General features: G+C 42.6%; 1 long non-coding RNA gene across 1 annotated transcript; it reads right to left on the bottom strand.

Annotated features, from left to right (window-relative positions):
- Positions 1-7902: 7902 nt before the first annotated feature.
- Positions 7903-25375, bottom strand: LOC118239075. Its single transcript, XR_004770546.1, has 4 exons — positions 25024-25375; positions 21886-22126; positions 19587-19667; positions 7903-7995 (listed from the first exon to the last, which is right to left on the bottom strand). It is a non-coding gene; the product is annotated as an uncharacterized LOC118239075 (long non-coding RNA).
- Between the last annotated feature and the right edge of the window lie 418 nt (positions 25376-25793).

Raw genomic sequence — 25793 nt, 5'->3', positions numbered from 1 at the left:
ATAAATTCTTTTTGTATCAATTGTTTTTTTTTTGTTTTGGGGGGTTGGGGTTTTGTTTTTGTTTGTTTGTTTGTTTGTTTTGTGAGACAAGGTTTCTCTGTGTAACCCAGGCAATCCTGGAACTCTCTCTGTAGACCAGGTTGGCCTCAAACTTAGAAATCTATCTGCCTCTGCCTCCCCAGTGCTGGAATTAAAGGCGTGTGCCACCACCGCTGGGACCAAACAGTTTTTTAATTAAAAAAAAAAACATTCTGTGGGATAGAGCATGATTCATACCAGATGCTCATTTTAGACCAGTCTCCCACTTTCCAAATGCTAGCCATTCAGGAACCCAAAAGGATACTGGCTATTAAGGGAAAATATCAGCAGAGGGAATAGGCTGGCTACAGAACAGGAGAGAATTGTTGCCAGCTATACCTTAGGCAAGGTGCTAGGATCTAGAATGCATTAACTGCAAAAGTTTTAAATTTTTTCCAATCAGTACATGGGCTCATGAACGAACAAGCAGTTCTCAAAAGAAAGGGTAGGGCATACTTGAAAAAGTGTCCAACATCCATAGCCATCAGGGACATGTAAAATAATACTGTTTTAAGATTCCATCACACCCTAGTCAGAATGACCATCAAGAAAATAAATAATAATGAATGCTGGCCAGGACATGAGGAAAGAGAAGGCTTTATTAATTCCTGATGTAAATGAAATTTGTACAGCCACAACGGAAGTTGGTATGGTATTTCTCAGCTAAAGGACGCTAAGTCCTACCAAGAAGATACTTGCACAGCCCTATTAATTGCTGTGGTGTTCCCAATAGCCAGGAAATAGAGCCAGCATAGATGCACATCAGTGGGTAAGTATATACTGAAAATAAATAAGGTGGACTTTTATTCGGTCATAAAGAAAAATGAAACCAGGGCTGGTGAAAAGGTTCAGTTGGTAAAAGCCTTGCTATCTTGAGGCTGGTGGTCTGAGTGCCATCCCTGGAACTCACAGAGTAAAAGAAGAAAACCAACTCCTCTAGCCTCCATATTCATACCGTGACATGTTTTAAATGAGCACACACACACAAATAAAAGAGAGAGAGAGAATGAATAGAAAATACATGGAGGGGCTGGAGAGATGGCTCAGTGGTTAAGAGCACTGCTTGTTCTTCCAATGGTCCTGAGTTCAATTCCCAGCAACCACATGGTGGCTCCCAACCATCTGTAATGAGATCTGATGCCCTCCTCTGGCCTGTAGGCAACATGCAGACAGAACACTGTACACATAATAAATAAATAAATCTTAAAAAAAAAAAAAGACTATGTTTAAAAAAAAAAGAAAAGAAAATACATGGAAACAGAAATAATTACCTTACACAAAGAATATCAGACCCAGAAAGATAAATACCACATCTTTTTTCTCATGTGAACCGTATGTTTCAGAGTGTGTGTGTGTGTGTGTGTGTGTGTGTGTGTGTGTGTGTGTGTGTGTGTGTCCATCCTCCATTTGTCCATCTGTATGACTGTGTGAAGGCCATGAAACTAGAAAGGGGACCATAAGAAGGGACAACATGTCTAAAAAAAGCTAAGGGCTAGGGATAGGATTCAATTGGAATAATGCCTGCCTCACATGTACAAAGCCCTGAGTTTGAGCGCCAGCACTGCATAAATCAGGTTTGGTGACCCTTGCCTATAATCCTAGCACTTGGGAACTGGGGCAGGAACACCAAAAGTTCAAGGTCATCCTAAACTATATAGTGTGTTTGAGGACAAACTGGAGTCCATGAGACACTGTATTGAAAGAAGAGAAGGGCACAGCTGCTACCAGAAAACATGGAACAAACAAGCAAAAGGTGGGCAGAGTGTTCAGTGACACGTGGGGGGAAAGGATTAATAATAATCAAGAATACATGAGGATCCCATGGTGGAACCCACTACTTTATGTATTAGCTTTAAAAATAAAATAAAATAAAGTGTGACATAGTTCTATTGATTTCATCTGCACTTTCATCTTCCTGTGTCCCTGACATCATTAGTCACAACTCCTGTGACCTTCTGCCCTCTTTCCATGATGCAACTTGTCTCTGTTAGCATGAGCAAGCCACCTTTGTTCTGCTTAACCATTCGGGTTATCCAGTCACTTCCTGATGGTTGAATTCTGTCACACAAGCCATGACAAATATGCTTCCACCCATGTCATACTCCATCTTAACATCATTTCCCTCTTCTGTGGCACTAGTTTTTCATGTGTGCTCTCAGCTGAGCTCTTCCGGTCTTGAGGAGCTAGACAGACTGTGTCAGAGAAGAGAAAGGACATGTTCTCATGCCACCAGGAAGCAAGGGCATACACACCTTAAGCCAAGGATGAACCAAGGGTCAAATACCCAGGGAAGAAAAAGACTACTCTAAAACTAAGACAAAAAAAATCAGCCTCAGGGCCAGAAAGATAACTCAACAATTAAGAGAATCCATTGTTCTGCAGAGGACACAGGCTCAGCTCCCAGCATCCACATGTCAGCTCCCAAGCATCTGTAACTTCAATTCCAAGGGATCTGACCTCTCTCTCTGGCCTCCTCAGGCTCCTGAACACACGTGGTACACATACTTACACTCAGGCACACACATATACACATAACATGACTGAAGTTGGGATCAAGCATAAGACGAGAATAACAGGAGGTGCCTAGGAATAGCACGGGTGTCGCATTATTTGCCCTAAAGACCTTAGCTCAACCCTGGGTCATGAGTCAGGCAAGGGAGGTATTTACAGATTCTTCTGTGCTCTTACTTATGCACAAAGTTAGTTGGGTGCTTAGATTCTGATGATCATGTTCACATTCTAGTGCCCCCCATTAGCCAGGGAGCCATGTCTGTATTGTCCCAAATAAGAGACAGTGCTTCACTTCAGATACTTGAGTGTGTATACCATTGTCCAGTGCCTGCTCCCTCACCATATGCTGGTTTTTTTATGAGTCCTCCTCTGAGGGGGCTCCTGTATTCAACCGCATTCTGTCACTGGGAAGGTGCTGAGTTGTCCCTTCAGGGTGACGTTCCTTCAAGCCCTGCCCATCACTGTTGGTAGATCTCATTTCCCAACTAGCCTGTAGGCAAAAATCAAACCTTAGGCCTCGCCCAGTGCTAAATTTTCCATTAATGATTCAGGAATATTTATTTATACATAGTTCACCACTTCCTTAGATTTGAGGCTCCAGGTAGCAGCTGATTAAAAAAAAAAAAAAAAAAAAAGCAACTGTGTTGCTTCTCCAAGACTCAGGACTTAACCAAACACGGGCTCCCTGAGGAAGGAGCCTTCCCAACAATAATTACTGGTTAATGTTTACTGAATACCTTATATGCAGGGCACCCTAGGAAGCCTATTATGCACACAGTTCTTTAAGGACACAACACCTAGTGCACCGATGAGGAGATGAGTAACTAGCTTGTCTAAGGTCTGACATGGTTCATAACTGACAGCCAGATTTTCAGCTCATGTCAAAGCTGCCTAAAACCATGAAGGTCTTGTAGAGAATTATGTAACAAGTTGAGTTTTAGAACTGTCTCCAAAAACATCCAAAGAGCTTGTTTTCCCCATGGTTCAGATTTCTGTTAACACCATAAAGCCTTAACTCCCTCCAGGGATTTTCCAGTTTCTGCAGAGCATCTGATGGGCAACTTGGAACAAGAAAAAAGAAACGAGAAAAAATTCCGGAAAAAGTCAGAAAATGAAAGGGATCCTGGGGCCACTGCCTTGTCCCAACTCTCCTGACAACAAAGTTCCAATTCCTTAAGTCACTCACATCTTAACATCTTCCTGGATTCTTTCTTCATGTTAGCTTCCGGTAGGGAGGCTTTTTGTTTGTTTGTGGGGTTTTGTGAGGTTTTTGTGGGTGGACCTTTTTTATTTGTTTTGTCTTTTGAGACAGGGTTTCATGTAGCCCAATCGACCTCAAACTCAGTTTGAGGCAGATGAGGACTTTGGCCTCCTTACCCTCCTCCCTGTATCTCTCAAGTGCTAGGATCACAAGCATGAAATACCATGGTGCAGGGGCTCAGACCCAGGGTTTTCTGCATGCCAAGCAAACACTCTGAGCTACATCCCTGTACCAACATGGAATTTTCTTCATGAATAACAACAAATAATGAGATGTTTCTTCTTCCAAGATAAATAAAGTCAGGCTTCAAGATATGCAGCTGTAATCCCAGATCTCAGGAAGCTGTGGCCAGAGGATCTGGAATTTGAAGGCAGCCTCGGGTACATAGCAAGATCTGCCTCAGCCCAGTCCATAGGAAGAGCCTTGCCCATCCAGCTCTGATCAAGGGTGGAAAAAAACAAACAAAAAACAAACAAACAAACAAAAAGACCCTGACTCAAAAGAAAAGATGCAGCAGACAAGCCATGGTTATTGACTGAATAAAAAAATTCAGGGCAAGGAAAGCTGATAATCCTCCCAGAAGCCAAATTTAGTGTCTCTCCCCCAATCACAAAAGGATTGGTTATCTTAAAACCTCAACTTTTCCTTGTGCAAAAGGTTATTAAAAAAAAAAAAAAAAAAAAAAAAGATACTATGTATCAGGGTCTTCCTGACATCCATCCTTAACTGTACACCCCTCGCTGTACCAATGACCTGCCTACCCATGAGGCAAACTTTTCCCTATAAGCTATTATCATTCACTTCTCTTCAGTTATCAAAGAAATAACGGTGATCCAAACAGGAAGCTGGGAAGGAAGCTTGGTGGCGGATGCCTAAAGTGTCCTTCTTCTAGAGGCAGAGGCAAGAAGATCCTAAGAACGTTCACCGGGTACCAAGCTGCATAGTAAGTCTGAAGCCGGCCGGTTATATGGTACATTAGCTACTTTTGCATGGCTGTGATCAAATATCTGCCAAAAGCAACTTAAGGAAAGAAGGATTTATTTTGGCTCATGGTCAAGGAAATACAGTTTACGGCGGGGAAAGCGAGGCAGCTAGCCACACTGTTATGATACACGGTGCAAGGGGGACCTTGGCAGATCCCATGGCGAGTGAGAGATAAATACCCCACGCAGACAGAACTTACATGGAAAGTTTTACTGGGGGAAAGGAAGGGTATAGGGGAAGGGAAGAAAGAGCGAAGAAAGAGGAGAGAGACAGAGACCAGACAGAGGCCTGCTTTCCTCCTCAAAAGAACCACAAAAAGAGAGAGTGGAGTAGGCGGAGCTTGGGAGTTGGTGGGGCTTGTCTCTTTATTTGTTTGTTTATTTATTTATTTATTTATTTATTTATTTGGGGTTTTCAGGACAGAGTTTTGTAGGGGAAGCTGTAGCCACGCCTACTTAGGGGCTGGCTACAGGTGTGCCTGACCACGCTTGTGAGGGCGTGGTCAGAGTGACGTAGTGTGACTGCGTTTGCTCTTTTGGTTTCTCTTTGCTTCTTACTGTACAGGCTACTGCTATGCCGGCTGGCTAGGTCGCTCTGTAAGTAAGGCTTTTTCCTATTAAATACCCTTGTATTTCTTCCTGAGTCCGTATTGGTAATTTCCCACTATAGATTTTCTCTGTGTAGCTTTGGAGGCACTGGCTCTGGAGACCAGGCTGGCTTCGAACTCACAGAGATCCGCCTGCCTCTGCCTCCCGAGTGCTGGGATTAAAGGCGTGCGCCACCAATGCCCGGCTCTTTTTTATTTTTATTTAAATAAAAAAATCTTATTTTATATACCAATCCCAGTTTCCTCTCCCTCCCATCCTCTTACTGCCCCCACCAACGCCCCCATCCCCTCCCCAGGGAGGGTGAGGCCTCCCATGGGGGATCATCAAAGGCAGAGCTTGTCTCTTAAGGGACCTTTTGTGCCTGTGTATAGAGTGACTGCTATGCTAAGGTGTGCCTGGATGCTAACTAACACACGCAGGTACTGCCAGGAAGCAGAAGTGCTCCCCCTGCTTTCTGCTTTACTTAGTTCAGGACCTCAAGCCATGGGATGCTGTCCCCACACTTAGGGTTGGTCTTCTCACATGGCTTACCTCAATCTAGAAATAGGCATCCAGACATACTCAGAGTTTTGTCTTCTAGGTGATTCTAGATCCTGCCAAATTAACGTTATTAGCCACCACACATAGCAAGATCCCGTTTAAGAAACACACACACCTGAGAAAAAAAAAAAGAAACACACACACCACTCACTCCAGCCAGGGAAGCAGGTAGGCTAACTGCAGATTTTCACATATCTCTAGGCTGTTGGGGGATGTTTGATCACACTGTGAACCCTGAGCTTGCATTTGTGTCAATTAAATAAAATTAACCTTGGGTCAGGAAGCTGAGTTAGCAACTGGTTGACAGAAAGTAACCGTAGAGCACCAGTGGACATCTGGGAGAAACAGAGAGACGAAGGAAGTAGTAGAGTGTGGTTTGGAGTGGCACAGCTTTTTGTGGTTTGGCCAAGTGGAAGCATGGGTCTTCTGTGGATGCCAACAAGAAAAGAGAGATAGCTAGTTGCTACTCACCCTCCCTGAGCTTGTAGGTTTTCTCCCCAGTCTTTGAATCTCGAGTTTTATTCATAATTATAGTGATAGAGATTTAGTTAAAGCTAACTTTAACAGCAGTGACAGGGCCAGTGCCTAGGAGCAGAATTCCCAACAGGCAGCAGCCTAAGCAGCCAAGTGACCACTAGAGAAGCAGGCCGGTAATTGAGGAGTTGCAATTGCTAGCTGGGATAGCAGTAGATTAAGGCACAGCCAGGTGACCAATAGCCACCACACTCTCCTAAGAACCAAAGAGGATACACAGAAACAAAAAGAAAAAACATCCACCCAACAAAGACAAGACCAGATACCAGCACCTAGAATTACAATCTTCCCAAACCCAGGTGCCTAGACTCCATCTTAAAAACACAATCTATAACAGCATAGATAATAAATCTCCCAAAGAGTTCAGTAACCCTACCACAACAGACTCTAGATATTGCAACAAAGCTGAAGCACAAAAAAAAAAAAACCCTTAAAACAGCCTTTATGACTATGATAGAGGTCCTTAAAGGGGAAATTAATAAATCCCTTAAAGAAATGAACACAAAGTAGAAGGAAATGAATAAAACAGTTCAGGGCCAGAAAGTGGAAATATAATCAGTAAAGAGAACCCAAACTAAAGGGAAATCTGGAAATGAAAAATTTAGGATTCAAAGAGGAACCCCAGAGGCAAGCCTCACCAAGAGAATACAAGAGATGGAAGAAAGAACCTCAGGCCATGCAGACAAGATAGAAGAAATGGATATCTCAGTCAAAGAAAATAATAAGTCTAAAATGTCCACACACACACACACAGGAAATCTGGGACACTATGAAAAGACCAAATCTAAAAATAATAGAAAGGGAAGAAGGGGGAAAAAAACAGATCAAAGGCACAGAAAATAGTTCCAAAACTGTCATAAAGAAAATATCCTAACCTAAAGAAGAAGATGCCTATCAAAGTAAAAGAAGCATATGAAAACCAAATAGACGGGACCAGAAAAGAGAATCCCTTCGGAAGACTTGATGCAGGGGAAATGGGAAGGAATTGAGAGGAAATGAGGAAGGGAAAACTGTTATTGAGGTATATTATGTGAGGGGAAAAACTCTATTTTCAATAAAAAGGAAAAAAGAGAGAACAGGAGTTTAATAACATGATTCACAATCGAAATTCTTTACTGTATGAAATTTTTTCAATAAAAATTCCTTCTCTGCTGAGCACTGGTGGCATATGCCTTTAATCCCAGCACTTGGGAGGCAGAAGCAGGCAGATCACTTTGAGTTCCAGGCCAGCCTGGTCTACAGAGCAAGTTCCACAGATACCCTGAAACACCAACCAGATAAAGACCCAACAAAGAAAGAGAATTACAGACCAATTTCCCTCATGAACAAAATGCAAAAATTCTCAATAAAATACTTACAAACTGAATCTAAGAACACATCAAAAATATCACTCACCATGATCAAGTAGGCTTCATCCCAAAGATACAGGGATAACTCAAAACATGTAAATTAATTGATGTGATTCACCATATAAACAAACTGAAAGACAAAAAAAAAAAAAAAAAAAAAAAAAACACATGATCATCTCATTAGATACAGAAAAGGCCTTTGACAAAATCCAACACCCCTTCATGTTAAAAGTCCTGGAGAGATTAGGGATACAAGGGTCATACCTAAACATAATAAAGGCAGTTTACAGCAAGCCCATAGCCAACACCAGTTTAAATGGAGAGAAACTCAATGTAATTCCACTAACATTAAGAACAAGACAAAGTTGTCCACTCTTTCCATATCTATTCAATATAGTACTTGAAGTCTTAGCTACAGCAATAAGACAACTGAAAGAGATAAAGAGGATCCAAATTGTAAAGAATGAAGTCAAAGTATTGCCGGGCATTGGTGGCCCACACCTTTAATCCCAGCACTCGGGAGGCAGAGGCAGGCGGATCTCTGTGAGTTCGAGGCCAGCCTGGTTTCCAGAGTGAGTGCCAAGATAGGCTCCAAAGCTACACAGAGAAACCCTGTCTCAAAAAAAAAAAAAAAGTCTAAGTATCTTTATTTGCAGATGATATGCTAGTATACATAAATGACCCTAAAAATTTCATCAGAGAACTCCTACAGCAGATGAACACTTTCAGCAATGTAGCTGAATACAAAATTAATTCACAAAAATAAGTGCCTCTCCTATATATAAACGACAAACTCACTAAGAGGGAAATAACATCTTTAACAATAGCCTCAAATAATATAAAATATATTAGGCTAACTCTAACCAAGCAAGTGAAAGACTTGTATGATAAAAACTTTAAGACAGTAAAGAAAGAAATTGAAGGCAATATCAGAAGATGGAAAACTCTTCCATGCTCATGGATTGATAAGATTAATGTATAGTAAAAAATGGCCATCCTACCAAAAGAAATCTATAGGTTCAGTGCAATCCCCATCCAAATTCCAATGCAATTCTTTACAAATCTTCAAAGTTCAATTCTCAGCTTCATCTGGAAACACACACACACACACACACACACACACACACACACACACACACACACACACACACATAAAACACAGCACCAAATAAATAAAACCCCACAGGATAGCTAAAACAATCCTGAATAATAAAAGAACTTCCAGAGATATCATCATCCCAATTTCAACTTATACGGCAGACTATAAGTAATAAAAGCAACATTGTATTAGCACAAAACAAACACATTGATCAATGGAATTGAATTGAAGACCCAGACATAATTCCACATGCCTATTGATACATGATTTCTGACCAAAAAAGACAGAAATATACACTGGGGGAAAAAAGACAGCATCTTTAACAAACGGTGCTTGCCAAACACCATTTGACTGTATGTAGAAGAATTTAAATAAATCTATATTTATCATCCTGCATAAAACTCAATTCCAAATGGATCAAAGACCTCAACATAAAACCAGATATACTGAACCTGAGAGTGGTAGATAGCCTTGAACTCACTGGCACAGGAAAAGACTTTCTAAATGGAACAACTTTATCACAGGTGCTAAAGTCATCACTTAATGAATCTGACCTCATGAAACTGGAAATCTGCTCAGCAATGGACATCATCATTTGGACAAAGTGCAGACTTAGAATGGGAAAAGTTGGTTTTTACCAACTCCATATCCAATAGAGGGCTAATATCCAAAATGTTTAAATAACTCAAAAAGCTAGATATCAAGAAAACAAATAACCCAGTTTTTAAAAGGGGGTACAGACAAACAGAATTCTCCAAACAGGAAAGTCAAAAGGCTGAGAAACACTTAAAGAAATGCTCAACATTCTGAAAGAAATGTTCATCAACATTCAGGATATAGAATAAGGAACTGGTGAGGGGCGCACAGGTAGATCTTGTTAGGAAAGAGAAATAGAATAGATAGTAACGGATGGATGGAGGGCTAGATCTGGTGGGTAGGGGGAGAAAAGAGGAGGGCAGGGAAGGGAATAAATACATGGAGAGACAGATAAAATTAAGGGCTATTTAAAGGGTAGCCTATATAGTAGAAGCTTTCTAAAATATAAGCATTTATGAAGGCGTTTTAAATGAAATCACCAAATAACGGGAAGACAGCGCCCCAGATAGTCATCTCTTGTCACCAAATGGGTTACATCTAGTTGAGTTGTTCTCCAAAAGGTCTCATAGGAACTCCCAAGCAACCCAGGCTGTTGTCAAGACTATAGGTTGCTTTCCACAAACTGATGGCAAGGCACCATTGCTGAAGATAATACCTACACAACTCATTGAACATGGAGATATTGAACTGATGCCTACATAGAGCCTTTACCCTTATGATTAATCATCTTTGATGCATAGCCAGCCAGGCAGGGCACACACTTTTAATCCCAGCCCCTACAGCTACAGAGAAAACCTGTCTCAAAAAAACAAAAAAGAGAAAGAAAACAAGGCCCTCTAAATCAACATATCAAAACTCATATGAACTCACAGACACTGAGACAGTATGAACAAGGCTTTCATGGGTCTGCACCAGGTCCTCTGCATGTATTTTATAGTTTCCAGTTTAGTGTTTGTATGGTATTCCTGAGTGTTGGAACAAGTGGGTTTCTGTCTCTTGTGCCTTCTCTTGGGCTCTTTTCCTTTTGTTGGTTTGTTTTGTCTAATTCAGATACATTAGTTTTTATTTTCTCTTTTTTGTTGCTGTTGTTTTTGGTTTTGTTTTTTGAGACAGGATTTCTCTGTGTATGTGCCCTGGCTATGGCTGTCCTGGAACTCATTCTATAGTCCAGGCTGACCTTGAACTCATAGAGATTCGCCTGCCTCTGCCTTCCGAGTGCTGGGATTGAAGGCATGTGTCACCAACTCCCGGCTCTCTTTTGGCCCTTTTGTTTTATCTTATTATTTTATTATTATCCTTTCGAAGCCTGTTTGTTTTCTAATGAGAGACAGAAATGAAGTGGACCCAGATGGGAAGGGAGGTGGGAAGGAACTGGAGGACTACAGGGAAAGTGAAACTCTAATAAATAAAGTATATGAGGGAAAAAATCTATTTTCAATAAAAGAAAAAAATAAACACACATACACAGAGACAGACAGACAGAGAGAGGAAGAGAGAGACAGAGGGAGATGAGAAAAAGAGAGAGAACACAAAATATCTTCCAGTAACTCTATTACCAGTGAATACTTCAAAAAGGTCAAACAAAGCCAAGCTTATTTAACCTACTGGAGCAAAAAAGACCACCACCTGAGATGATGAGATGGCTTAGTGGATAAAAAGTACTTGGGATATAAGCTGACGCTGAGCTCAGTCCCTGGAACCAACAATGGAAGGAAAAAACTGGCTCCCTGAAGTTGTCCTCTGACATCTACATGTGCATGATGACAGGAGTGTGTGCTCACTCACACACACAATAGCAATAGTAACACCAATAATAGCAGTAGTAATAATAATAATAATGAAGTTTTCTTTTGGTAAGTTCTTTAAGGATACTACTTCAATAGACTTTTCAGAATTTCAAAAGGAGGAAGTCAATGACAGACATCCCGGGATTTGGAGGTCTAGACTCAGGGACTTATTGTAGACTTTTAAGGTAGGAAACAAGTCAGGATTACACAAAGTCTGAGACAGCACTGGCCCAGGGAGGGAAGGGCCTGCAGGCTGGTCTAGGTAAGTTAGCTGTTGTTGAGGAAACTGTCTAGATGAGAGCTGTTTGCCCAGAGGAGACAACAGTTTGCAGGGATCCATGAAGCAATCCTCAGTTTCCAGCCCTCTCGCTTGACCTGAATTCCCTGCAATAATTAGTGAAACCAGGTTAACCCCCAGTGCTTAAGCCATGTGGATATGGATGGTCTCAGTTCTCACATTCAACTTATTATTTTTTAAATCCACTAGAGGACTCTATACTGTTCCCATGGAAACAGAACTTCACTTCCTCCCACCAATGACACTATGCTTGGGCTATCAAACTGTACTTTTCTTTCCTCCCACCACTGTAAGGAGACAGCTGGGGAATCATTTCCACTAGAGAACAGTTCTCTGCCTTTGCCGAGACTGTCTACATCCTGGATGGTAATGTGTCATCACAATCTCCCAAGGGGATTCAGAACATCATTCAGTAGAACCCGGAACAGCAGATCAATGCTATGGCAACATAGGTCATTTTAGAATATTTTTTAATTGAGAAAAACAATTCTCCAGCCCTACATTTTCCTAACACTATGTACCTCTCACCAAGCTGCCTCCCTCTACCTGCTATCAAATCTTTTAAGCTAGATATTCCCAAGAGTCTTTGAAGTCTTTTAGAATTCGTTTTTTTTTTTTTAGTATTATTTATTTATTCTTTGAGAATTCAATACATGTATACAACATCTTTTGGTTATATCCAACCCATCTGCCCCCAACTCCTCTTGCCCCATGTACAACACATCTCCTCCCAACTCCATATTTAAAAAAATTTTTTTTAATAACTCACTGAGTCCAGTTAGCCCTCAGTAGATTCTTTGACATGGTATCATTAGTATGTATCTTCTTTTTTGTTTGTTTGTTTTTTGTTTTTCAAGACAGTGTTTCTCAGTGTAGTCCTAGCTGTCTTAGAACTCACTCTGAAGACCAGGCTGGTCTCTAACTCACAGAGATTTACCTGCCTCTGCCTCTGGGGTGCTGGGATTAAAGGCGTGTGCCACCACCGCCTGATATATGTATCTTCTTTTAATAATAAAAAACTTTAACAATGATAAAGGACATCCATTTGGCTGATTATGAGAACTTCACCGTCATAAAGACAGATGTGTCAACACTTTTGCTTGCTTGCTAAGAAGTAAATTCACTAGGTAGAATTTGAAAGGTGGTGGCCCATGCCAGCCTGGTCTACAGAGCTAGTTCCAGGACAGCTAGGGCTGTTACACAAAGAAACCCTGTCTCAATAAATGAATAAAATAAAATAAAGAACTTGAAAGATGGGAACATTTTGACTCAAGACTTTATTCATTTTAACATACCACTTGTCACTCTGTTTTACAAAAAAAGGCTCACGTAAGAACCTGCAGATAATCACTAGAACCATGGTGACACACTGAAGGGGACATATTTCCAGGATGATGCACCAGGTTACCTGTGCAGGTTGGAATGCAGTGGCTAAGAAGGCCATAGCCCGGTTTTCTTGCTATGGTTGTATTACCTCAGGGCTTTCTCAAAATACGTGCTTCAGCAGCGCCCCATCCCCCCACCCCTTCCCACCCTGCTCTCCCAGAAAGCCTGAGCAATGCAGTCCCTCTTCTAGTGAGTCCCTTCCGGACTACAAGTCACATGCCTAACAGGGTTCTTTGTTGTGGGTGGCAATTTCCCTAAGGTTGTGAAAATCCAAAGTAGCAGCTAGCCAGACACCCCAAGGAGTGAGCAATTCCTTCTTGTTTGCCTGGAGAAAGCAGGCTGTCGACACCACTTCCTCAGTGCTCCAGGACCATTCCTCACCTCTCAGCCAGTGAGTTATTTGTGAGAGTGAAAAGACAGAAATAATTTGTTGTCAACCAGTAAAGATGGGTTTAGTAAATGACAGCGTGCACTCGCACACACACACACCCCACCACCACCATCATCAACATATGCAACCATTAAATATTATATACAAACTAATAGTTTTGAAAAATGTCACATCTTTCTGAGCAAGAAAGTAAATGACAGAATCACTCGCATATAGTATGACTAGGTTATTTACAGTCAGGATCTCAATGTGAGATTTATATAAAACAGAATGCTCAGCATCAACTCGTATCTCTGTAGTAGGGATTTCAGATGGCATAGTTTCTTTGTGTGTGTGTGTGTGTGTGTGTGTGTGTGTGTGTGTGTGTGTGTGTGTGTTTTATCCTGTGTTGCTTAATTCCAGCCAGCATATATTTTTATAAAGATAATAAAGACATTTGGGGAAAGACAAGAATAAAGCTTTTGAGAACCAAAGATGTGTTTTCAACAACGCTAGGTGATTTTGTGTGTGTGTGTGTGTAAGCGCGTGCGCGAGCGCTCAGTACTGTATGCTCATCTGTATGTTCCACATTCATATATTCTAGTAACCAAAAACCAAAAATGTTTGGGAAAACATTGTGTCTGTTCTGAATATTGTACAAGCATTTTCTTGTCATTATTCCCTAAACAACAGGTCATGACAACTATTTCTATAATAATTACACTGTACTAGGTCTTATATAAAAGTTATCTGGAGGTGACTTAAAGCATATGGGAGGATAAGCATAGGTTATAGATTTTTTTTTTTTTAATCACCAAGCTCCTTTCCCAGAGATATTCTGAGGCTCAAAGGAATAAACATTGGGTGAAGTGGAATCTACACCTCCAAAGACCCAAGTGTTGACTATTAATGTGGTTAGCATTTCCATCACTTTCCTTGAAGCTCCCTGTTTAGGCAGCCGTAACAGCCTAACACAGTGCTTGCCTGACCTTGCCTTGATCACTAGGAGGTCAGATGCTCACCTCGTGACAAGGAACCAATCAAAAGTTAGCTATTAGGGCTATGCTTTATGGCTCTGGATGTGCTTTACGGACAAAGTGCACAGCAGTGATGTACAAAACATAGCAACCGCCCTGGGTGGTCCTAAGGCCATAACAACCAGTTGACCAATCAACACAAGGCAGGTCCTCCAAGGCTGGAGGCGCGCCAATCCTGAGCCTGTGCGTACCCCAAGACACTCCCTTACGCTGCCCTATAAGATCTCTGTCCCGTGGTTTCCCAGGGTCTCTCCCCACCAGCTGTGGTGGGTGGATGAAAGGCCTAAGCTAATGGGTTTAGATCGTTAAACAACTGCAATAAGCCGGGCATTGGTGGCGCACGCCTTTAACCCCAGCACTCGGGAGGCAGAGGCAGGTGGATCTCCGTGAGTTTGAGGCCAGCCTGGTTGGTCTCCAGAGCAAGTGCCACGATAGGCTCCAAAGCTACATAGAGAAACCCTGTCTCAAAAAAAAAAAAAATGCAATAAAAGACTCATTGCTTTTGCATCGAAATGGGCCTCTTGGTGATTTTGGGGTTCAGAATTTGGGCACAACACCCTATGTGAGACACAGGGATTAGACTGCAATGTGTCCCTATCCATCCAAATATCACATTCCCTTCCCTGCCTCTACCCATACTGACTTTTCCTCAGCTCCTCTTTCTTCACCAGCATCCCTTAGACCTCAGGTTTTTGTATAGGTGATTCCTACCCTTCCTTTCTATGGAAATATATTTCTAGAGGAAGCCTCCTTGACCTTGAACCAGATTCCCCAGTGTGGAGCTTATAGCATTGGGTACCATGCCATCCAAAACAGTCCTGGGTACCAGGATGCAATGCATTCAGAGTCATAGTGGTGATTTCTTTTGCAGCCAAAGAAGAAGCAGCATGTGTGAGAGAACTTGAGCTCATCCATATCTCTGCGATATACACAGAGAGCGGGGAGAGGGAGGATCTTCTGAGAGTCTTGGGACTTTCCCATCTTGAGCAGGGTCCACTTCCACAAACTTCCTCTCTTCTGGCTTTCATAGCCCACCCCCCTACCCCACCCCACCCCCCTGCCACCGTGTGTGTGGTGTGTGTGTGTGTGTGTGTGTGTGTGTGTGTGAGAGAGAGAGAGAGAGAGAGAGAGAGAGAGAAAGAGAGAGAGAGAGAGACTAAAGTCTGACATTACCACTCTTCTATCCAAACCAGTAGCCATACCTGATGATTTTGCCCACAAACCCACTTGGGAAATAACTGACATATCCATCTCCTCCATATTTCTTTCATCTCTCCATGCTTCAGCTCCCTAAGAGCAAACATATCGTATACTTTACTTCAATACTCAGTTCAAATGCATGTTGAACTGCATTGTCCTGGCAGCCTGGGAACCAGGGGAGACCATTCTCTTTCCAACCAAAGATTATTACTGAGAATCCAGTATCCTCCAAGTCTACATTGTTCCGGGTTGTGTACAGTCACCTCATCCCTGACCCAGATGTATCATTTTGCTAGAAAACTGTAATCAAAGCTCACAGTCACTGAAGGGAAGACTAATTAAAGCTGGGCAGTGGCGGTGCATGCTTTTAACCCCTGCACTGGGCTGGGAGAGGCAAAGGCAAGCGGATCTCTGTGAGTTCAAGGCCAGCCTGGTCTACAGAGAGATTTCCAAGACAGCCAAGGCTACACAGAGTAACTCTACCTGGAAAAAAAAAACAAAAAAAAAAAAAAAACAAAACCTAAAAAGCAAACAAACAAAAGGCCAATTAGCTACCAGTGCCATCAGTGCCATCATTCTTCTTTCTATTCAGGTCTTGAAAGGCCACAACAAATAGTACCCTTTTTCACAATGTAAATTCTGAACCGTTAAGAGAGAAGATGTATAAGCAAGGAAGATAGGGATGACAATATTACCTGCAACACAGATAATACTTGGAAATGTAGGATGTGTTTCAGACCTGTAGGTAAGTGGTTTTAAAATTGAACACCAGAGGGCAGTGAGACAACTCAGTAGGTAAAGGTACCTGCTGCCAAGTCTAAAACCCTATATTCAATCTGCAGGACTCACACTGTAGGAGACAACCACTCCTGTCCTCTAACCTCTACACACACACCCTGAGAAATTAGTTCAAGCACTTGAGAATTCGTGCGCGCCTGATTGCACATATACACACACACACACACTCAAAATAAATAAATAAATGCTAAAAAGTTAAGCTGAGCCTCAGAATTAGACAGACTTTATGACCCAATTTTAAGGTCTATATTACAGAGAAACAGTATAGCAGAGCCTATACTTCCAGTGATTAAAGGAGCAGAGCAGAACTAAACACATTCAACTCTGTATCCCAAATCCACTGGTCACATGAGACAATTTTCCTCCAAGAGAAGAGGACAGGGGTGTCATACCATAGATACCGTCTGCAGGGAGGGAAATGTCACAAAGAAACATTCCCTCTGGTGATCTCCATAGCCAGAAATTCCACACACTCCATTTCAAGAGGCCAGAAGCTGTTTATAAGACCCTGAGGTTAGCACACTATTTATGTCTAGCACACTGGGATGCTCTGAATAGGCTCTGCCTTATTCTCAGCCTTACTCCAACCATATGGAATTCCAAACATTTAACAGTCAGTATGCCATGGTCACCAGCTCATCACAGCAGAAGCCTAAACAACCTAAACAAATGTTTGACCAGTCTGAACAGACCCTGGCAGCTGTGCTCTTTAAGACTTTACCCCCTCCTTGATTATCCGAAAACCTAGATGATAAGAACACTGGGAGCTGAGGTGTTGGGATAATGATACAAAAAAAAAAAAAAAAAAAAAAAAAAAAAAAAAACCATGGATTTGAAAGCCCTAGTATAGAGACCCTGAAGGTAACCGTGTTGATTCTTCAGCCTGTGTTCTCTGGTTAGAATTTATCTCCAATACTATCTTGAGAACGAGGTACCTCACTGGACCCCAAGAGCCAAGACTGGCACTTGCTATTACTCCCTATGTTGCTAGCTGAACAAACTGCTAGTTCTTTGTCACACTGAGGCTTTCATATTTGCTGAGCTGCCTATTCTCTCAGATAGACATATTAAAAGGCAGAGGTGTAAAAAAGGATCTTCTTTCTGGGCGGTGGTGGCGCACACCTTTAATCCCAGCACTCAGGAGGCAGAGGCATGTGGATCTCTGTGAGTTCGAGACCAGCCTGGTCTACAAGAGCTAGTTCCAGGACAGCCTCCAAAGCCACAGAGAAACCCTGTCTCGAAAAACAAAACAAACAAACAAACAAAAAAAGGATCTTTTTTTTTTGAACTTGCTATTTTCATTTGTTCATAAATGCTTATCCTCATACAATGTATAAGCTGCAGTGTGTCTATCATTTTTTTCATTTGTTTGTTTACTGTATGTCTGTGTGGGTGTGCACTCACATATCACATGGAAGGAGGTGAAAGTGCTACTGTGGAAGTCAAAGGACAATTTACAGGAGTCAATTCTCTTCTTCCTCCATGTGGGTCCCAAGGCTTGACCTGAAGTCATCAAGCTTATTGGCAAGCATCTTTACTACTGAGCCATATTACTGCCTCCTTATCATTATTTTTAATACATTTTTTGAGAATTTCATACATAGATCCAAAGTCCTTCCATTGTACCCATCCCTCTTGTAGGGTAAAAGGGCCAGTCAAAGAAACCCACTTTGAGCAACTGAAACACAGAGCCAACCAGTCCCTGAGCAGGAAAGCAACCAACCCCTGAGCACCTTGACTCTGAACCCAGAGCCAGAGAAAGAAACACACTCAGGATTTGAAACCTGAGCCAGTGAAAGGAACACTTTATCACTGGGCCCAAAACCAAAGAAAAACACCCTGACTTTGAAACTAGTACCAAAGAAACAAACTTTGTCCCTAGAATCAGAGCCAGAGAAAGAAATATGCCCAGGTCCTTAAATTAGAGCCAAAAGGCTAAAGAAGGATCAGTGAAACACAGTTTGCCCTGAAATCAGAGCCATCTCTGCCCCTGACTGACTAAACTAACCAATCCCTGAACAGGAAAACTAACTAATCCCAGAGCAGAAAAACCTCTCCCTGGGAAAACTCTGTCCCCCAAGAAGCCCTATTTAAGTCTGTCTGCCAGTTCAGTTGTTGGCTGTCCTTTTCCACCCTGGCAGAGACAGCCGTTCTCCTGGATTCCTCCTTCCCAAATAGATCTCTTTCTCAAAAGAGTCTTGGGTGAAGATCTATATTCACTGATGGAGAACAGAAGAACTTGATGAAATGCTTCCTTAGCAAGCTAAGCAAGTCAGTAGCAGAAAAGTAACAACTTTTCTCGTGAACTGACTACTACATTTCTGCATGTGTTTCTTCCCCTTTAGCTGACTGTAGCCAAAGAAGGGCTGAAGAGGCTATTAACTCTGCTAGGACGTTCCCTCAGAGGAACAGAGCAGAGCTCAGCTTTAACAGCCCCCACCACACCCAGCCTCAGGTAGCCTGGCGTCCTGGACACCTTTCTTTCCAGGACTGAGCTGTCCTATTGCAGCCCCAGCCTCCAGAGCAGTCCTATTGCTGCTCTAGGTAGCCTGGCTTCCCAGTGAGTCAGGACGCCTTTGCAGGTCCAGAGCTGTAACACTCACACTCATTTACATTTGGGTGCCAAAACCCGGCACTCACCTCTCCCCTCTCCAACACCTTCCTGACCCCACCACTACCACAACGTCCACTCCCAACTTCATATCTTGTTTATTTTTAACCAACTGACTCCAATAAGTGATAAAGTGGTATCCACGAGTGCAAAAGGGGGGTGGGGGTTGTTGATATCTTGCTATGTTTTTCCCAGGCTGTCCACAAAGTCCTGGACTCACAAGATCCTTCATCCTCATTCCTTCAGGTAGTTCCTGGGACTGCTCAGGAGGCCACCATGGAACAGCAGAGTCATAATTGTGTGTCATCATTCCCTATGGCTACTTAATAAAGCACCACAAACTGTTGACTTGAAATAAGAGGAAATTATTCTCTTACAGCTCCTGAGACTGAAAACATATCAATATTCTGGCTGGGCCATGCCCATCCCTCAGCTCCCAGTGGTGGCTCCTTCCTGAATTCCTCTAACTTCTGAGGACCCCAGGCATCCCTAAGTATCTTAAAACCCAGCTCCTGCCTCTGCCTCCATCTTTGTTTACCTTTCTTCCTCCTGAGTCTGTGTTTTCCTTCCAAATCTGTGTTTTTACATGGCAATCTCCTCCCAAGATCTGTTTATTTTCCTATAAAAAAAAAAAATCAATCATAGCGGAATAGCTTCCATCTTCATTGAATATGATGTCATCTTAGCTCAATTCTGTTGGCAAAGACGATATCTGCAAATAAGCTCACATTCATAGGTGCCTGGAGGACTACAATAAGCTATTGGGGAGACATGGTTTGCAGCAGTGAGAAAGTGACAGCCCTGCTGAGTCATCTTGCATTCTGTTGGCATGAGGCATCTGATCTCCTGTGTCCCTGACACGGGGACACTCTGTGTTGAACTTTTTGCTCCTAAATGTGGTCCAAATCCATCCTTTACTTAATTCTTCCTCCATCATATGCCATAGCTCCCACACCCAACACAGGTGACAGCTCCCCAAAGAACTGCTAATGTGATTTTGTCGTTGTCTTACTTGTTTTGCTATATATTTTGTTCATTTATTTTTGTTTTGAAACAGGGTCTCCTGCAGCCCAAATCGGCCTTGAAGTTGCCAAGTAGCTGAGGATGAGCTTGAACTTCTGGTCTACCTGCCTCTACCTTCCAAGTGTTGGGGTTACAGGCAGCAGTTCCCACACCCGGTTAATACAGTGCTAGAGATTGAACCCAGGGTCTCATGTATGTATGCTAGGCAAGTACTCTACCAATTAAACTACATCCTCAGGCCCTGCTTCTTTTGAGGCATAATCTCATTATGGAGCCCAGGCTGGTCTTGAAAATAGTGATTCACCTGATCCCCCCTCTCAAATGCTAAGACTGCAGGCCTCTGCCACCAAACTCAGCTTAGAACAGGAAATTTGAAGACAGAGAGTTACTCTAGGGGCCAGAGGAAATGGCTCAGTTAGCAAAGTGTGTTACAAGCATGGGTTCTTTACTAGAACCCAAGTAAAATTCAAGTGTAGTGGCATGTGCTTGCCAGTCCTGGTGCTGTGTAAGCAGAGACTGGAGTATCCCTGGAGCTCACCACCCACCCAGTAAAACTAAATCAATAAGTTCTTAATTCAACCTTGTCTCAAGAAATAAGATGGAGAGCAACAAAGGAAGACAGTGAACTTTGACCTCTAGCTTCCACATGTACATACACACAATATGATTCTGACTATATAGTACTCATCAAATTACTAGAAAGGACTGAGTTCTAATCCTATTTTCCCTTAGGTACCAGCTCTCTCACTTGGGATAGTTGGCAATTTTACTGAAGACAAAGGGGCATGGTATTTAAATCAAAAGACATGTATGACTGAGTTTTGGGTGGGGGGTGGGGGGGGGGGGGGTGGGGAGTGGGGTTATGTTTTGGGTTTTTGGTTTGTTTGGTTTGGTTTGGTTTGGTTTTTCAAGACAGGGCTTCTTTATTTAACAGTCCTGGCTGTCCTGGAACTCCCTTTGTAGACCAGGCTGGCCTTGAACTAACAGAGATCCACCTTTCTCTGCCTCCCAAGTGCTGGAACTAAAGGCATGCACCACCACTGGCTGGTGTTTTGTGACTTTTTATGTTTGTTTTGTTGTTGTTTTGTTTTTGAAACAGGGCTTCTCTGTGTATCCCTGGCTATCCTGGAACTCATTCTGAGGACCAGGCCGGCATCCTGAATGCTGGGATTAAAGTCATGTGCCACCACTGCCCAGCATGGATGACATTTAAATAACTGGTAAATTTCTTAGCACATGGCTAATAGTAGATATTCAGTCCATGCTAGTCTCCCCTCCCCACTTCTCTTGGTACCATTCACTTTGTGAAGGTTTTTTTTTTTTTTTTTTTTTTTTTTTTTTTTTTTTGTGTGTGTGTGTGTGTGTGTTGTGTTAAAGAGGACATAAAACTGGGAGAAATATGGGGTGGGAATACTAGAGGAAGTTGAAAGGAGGTAATAGTGGATGGATATGATCAATATACATTGTATAACTTTCAAAAATAAAATATATTATTTAAAAAACTTTGGTGGACCAGTGAGATAGCTCAGCAGTTAATAAAGGTTCCTGCCACCATGTCTGACACCCTGAGTTCAATCCCCAGAACCCACATAATAGAAGGAAAGAGAAAGAGAACAATTGCCCTCTGGTCTACACACACACACACACACACACACACACACACACACACACACACACTATTTAAATAAATAAGTTTGGGGTCCACACATTTAGATCCATTGGCAAAGTGCTTGCCCAGCATACATAAAGCCCTGAGTTCAATTCCCAGTACTGCATAAACAGAGCACAGTCGGACATTCCTGAAATCACAGCACCTGGGTGAGTAGTGGAGGCAGGAGGTTCAGAAGTTCAAGGTCACCCTCAGCTACTTATCCAGTTTGGGGTCAGATTTTCAGCCTTAAAAACTATGAGGAAATTTCTTTGTGTAAGTCACCCAGTTTGTTGCATTGTGTCATCGTAGTCCTGGCAAACTAATTCATCTTTCATTCTGAAGCCTTCTCTGCCCAGTATGGCTGCTGAAGCAATTGTCGTCCATTCAGTGTTTAAAGAGGAAATCTGGAAGAACAGTAAATATTACCAACCAGTCAATTTCCTTTGGTTATTTCCCAACTGAAACCAATACTGGGCAATTAGCTAGTATTTAATCATACCAAAATCACATATCTACAAAAAGAGGCTGGGAAACACAGTTATAAGCTAGGCACATTGCCACCTTGATTTTCTTGGGATTCTAACTTTGAGAAAGAAAAGGAGAAATGATTTCTGATATTCTAAATTCTTGGCCACACCTCTCTTATTGCCCACTGCTGATGCAGCCTGCAAGTTCAAATTTCTCTGCCAACCTAAAAAAAAATCAGTTGGGGGGGTGTAGGGTGGGGACAGAAGAATCATACACATGAGAAACTTATTTTTCACAGTTTCAGCACCCACAAGGCCCAGTATCAAGACCCCAGCACAATTAGGTTTGCTGAAGACCTGCTTTCTAGTTCACATGTGCAGCAGCTGGCTGTGTTCTCAGAGAGTGCAAGGGGAGAATGAGCTCTCTCAGGTTTCTTTAATGAGAGTACTAATCCCACTAAAAGCTCTACCATAATCTGACCATGTCTAAATACTATCACTTTGAGGGTTAGGACTCCAACATACAGGGTCAGCCTTAGCAGATTACATTTTTTTTGTTTTTTGTTTTGTTGTTTGCTTGTTTGTTTATTTGTTTGTTTTGATAGAGGTTTTCTCTGTGGCTTTGGAGGCTGTCCTGGAACTAGCTCTTGTAGACCAAGCTGGTCTCGAACTCACAGAGATCCAGCTGCCTCTGCTTCCCAAGTGCTGGGGCTAAAGGTATGTGCCACCACCACCCAACCCAGATTACATTTTTTAATGTTTGTTTTATTATTTTATGTGTATTGGTGTTTGCCAGCATGTGTTGTACCACATGTGCCTGGTACCCACTGAGATCAGAAGTGGGTGTCAGATTCCCTGGGACTAGAGTTATAGACAGTTGAGGGCTACCATGTATGTACTGGGAATTGAACCTTGGTCCTCTGCAAGAGCAACAAATACTCGTAACCATAGAGTCAACTCTCCAATGCCCCAGGGCACATTTTAAAACATTGGATTCCCAATTTCTATGAGAAACAATAATGAAATAGCTCACTAATCTAATTTTTATCTGCTGCTATAAGTCCCCAGCTGCTGTTTAGACCATCCAATTACCCCTTGCCACCACTCCCCATTACCTATTCTTGCTCTTTTATTTTTCATTTCATTTTATTATTTTATTTTATTTTTATCAAGACAGGGTTTCTCTGTAGCTTTGGAGCCTGTCCTAGAACTCGATCTGTAGACCAGGCTGGCCTCGAACTCACAGAGATCCTCCTGCCTCTGCTTCCCGAGTGCTGGGATTAAAGGCGTGTGCCACCACTGCCCAGCCTCTTGCTCTTTTAGGATGCCTTCTATGGGAAAACTTCATGGATTCACATCTCTAGAAATGTGACCCACCTCAGCTGGTGGGTCTTTGGACCATAATTAGCAAATCAGGACCACAGGCCAACCTGATCTAAACAATCCCTCCATGGGATGCCCTTCTCAAGAGATTCTAGATTTTCTTAAGTTGAAAATTAAAACTAACCATCACAACTCCACCCCTGAACCTGACACACAAACACATCACTTTTAAGCCACAGCTTTCTACCCTTTGTCCTAAAGTCTCGTGTTTCTTTAATAATGTAAAGTTCAATCCAGTTTTTAAAGTTCCTGCAGTCTTTAAAAATTCCAACACTGGATCTCTGTGAATTCGACACCAGCTTGGTCTACAAGAGCTAGTTCCAGGACAGCCTCCAAAGCCACAGAGAAACCCTGTCTCGGGAAAAAAAAAAAAAAAAAAAAAATTCCAACACTTTAAAAGTTCAAAATCACAGCCAGGTGTGGTGTGGTGGCCAGTGCTTTTTGTCCCAGCACTTGGGAGGCAGAGGCAGGTTGGTCTCTGAGTTCAAGGCCAGCCTGGTCTGCAATGCAAGTTCCAGAATATCCAAGGCTACACAGAGAAACTGTCTCCAAAACAAAACAAACTCTCTCTCTCTCTCTCTCTCTCTCTCTCTCTGATTTTTTGTGATAAGGTTTCTCTGTATAACAGCCCTGGCAGTCCTTGAACTCACTCTGTAGACCAGGCTGGCCTCAAACTCTAAGATCCAACTGCCTCTGCTTCCTGAATGCTGGGATTAAAGGTCTGCACTGCCACCACTGCCCAGCTGAGTTCAAGATCTCTTAACTGTGAGCTTCTACAAAATCAAGTCAGTTACATAGTTCCATCATATAGTGACAAAGAATAAACATTCCCGTTTCAAAACGGAAGAATTTGGGGCATAGCAAGAAGTGACCAAACCAAAGACAAAAATCCAACAGAAAAAAAAACAAAAACAAACAAAAAAAAAACATCCTGCAGCTGCATGTTTGGCAACTGGGACTTGTAACCAACTGGGCTCCGAAACACTTGGGCCACCCCAATCAATCCTCCATCCCTGCCGCCCACAGAGAGCACATACAGATTCTCTCTTAGGCTTCAGGTAGCCCTAGTACAGCTTTCCTTGCTGAACGTCCCATGGTCTTGGCGTCTCCAGTTTCCTGGAGTCTCCATGGAAGCTTGGGCTTCACTTTCACAGCTTCACAAAATGACCCCTGAGGGCCTCTTTGCTGTGACATATCTTTGACCCCTCCCCCCACCAAAAAGGAATAAGGAAGTACAGGAGTGACTTTTGTGCAATTTTACTTTGTGAGCTTTTGGGACCCAGGGAGAATATTAGAGACCTTTTAACATTGTTTTATGAGAGACTGCACCAATCTAGCTTTCCAGGGACCACTCCTCACTCCCTACCATAGCCTGCCCTTAAGAGAGTCAGTGCGTCCTAGAGGGGTGAGCTAAGCTGCACATTCTCATGTAGACAGGAATTTAGTCATACCTCCCCAGGGCTGGAATGTGTTTCTCCCATCTCGTTGTCAGCTGACAAACTGTGTGATCATTCTAGCCCCAGAGTAAATATAACTAACCTCTTGTGGGAAATCTCTAGCGCCACACATAGAAACCCTCCTTCCACTGTGCTCTTGTTATCCCCTGTTAAAGAAGAAAAATAATATAGGACTGGGATTATTTTGGTTGTGCCTGTCATGCACAAAGCCCTGGCTTCTGTCCCCAACACTGCAAAAACAGGACATGGAGGCATATGACTATACTCCCAGCACTTGGGAGGTGTTGGAGGATCAAAAGAACAAGGGCATCCTCTGCTACACAGGGAATTTGAGGTTAGCCTGGGACACGTGACACCTGGAAGGAAGGAAGGAAGGAAGGAAGGAAGGGAGGGAGGGAGGGAGGAGGAGGGAGGGAGGGAGGGAGGGAGGGAAGAAAAACGATCAGAAATCAGAGATTTTTTTTTCTCACTTGTAATCAGGAAGCCCAACAGAGTCTAGAAAAGTTTTGGATCTAAGGGTGCAGCAGGAGAAAAAAGTTCGTTCTCTAAAGCCAGCAGCTGGTAACTCTCTTTCCTGAGTTAGGGTGGCAACATCCCTGGCTGCTCCTGGCTGCCAGCATTTTGGTTTTAACCAAACTTCTGGTAGATTTGGGTGGTCTTCCATGTGCTCCCTGGCTCAAGGTCGTGGAATCCAGTTGCCTCTGTGGGCACCATAAAGTGCTTGAGTCACCATGGACAAAGAGCTTGAGTCACCACGGAGTCAC

Source organism: Cricetulus griseus, chromosome 6 (genome assembly GCF_003668045.3).
Source record: "Cricetulus griseus strain 17A/GY chromosome 6, alternate assembly CriGri-PICRH-1.0, whole genome shotgun sequence".
NCBI lineage: Eukaryota > Metazoa > Chordata > Mammalia > Rodentia > Cricetidae > Cricetulus > Cricetulus griseus.
This window is presented reverse-complemented; position numbering and strand designations above follow the sequence as displayed.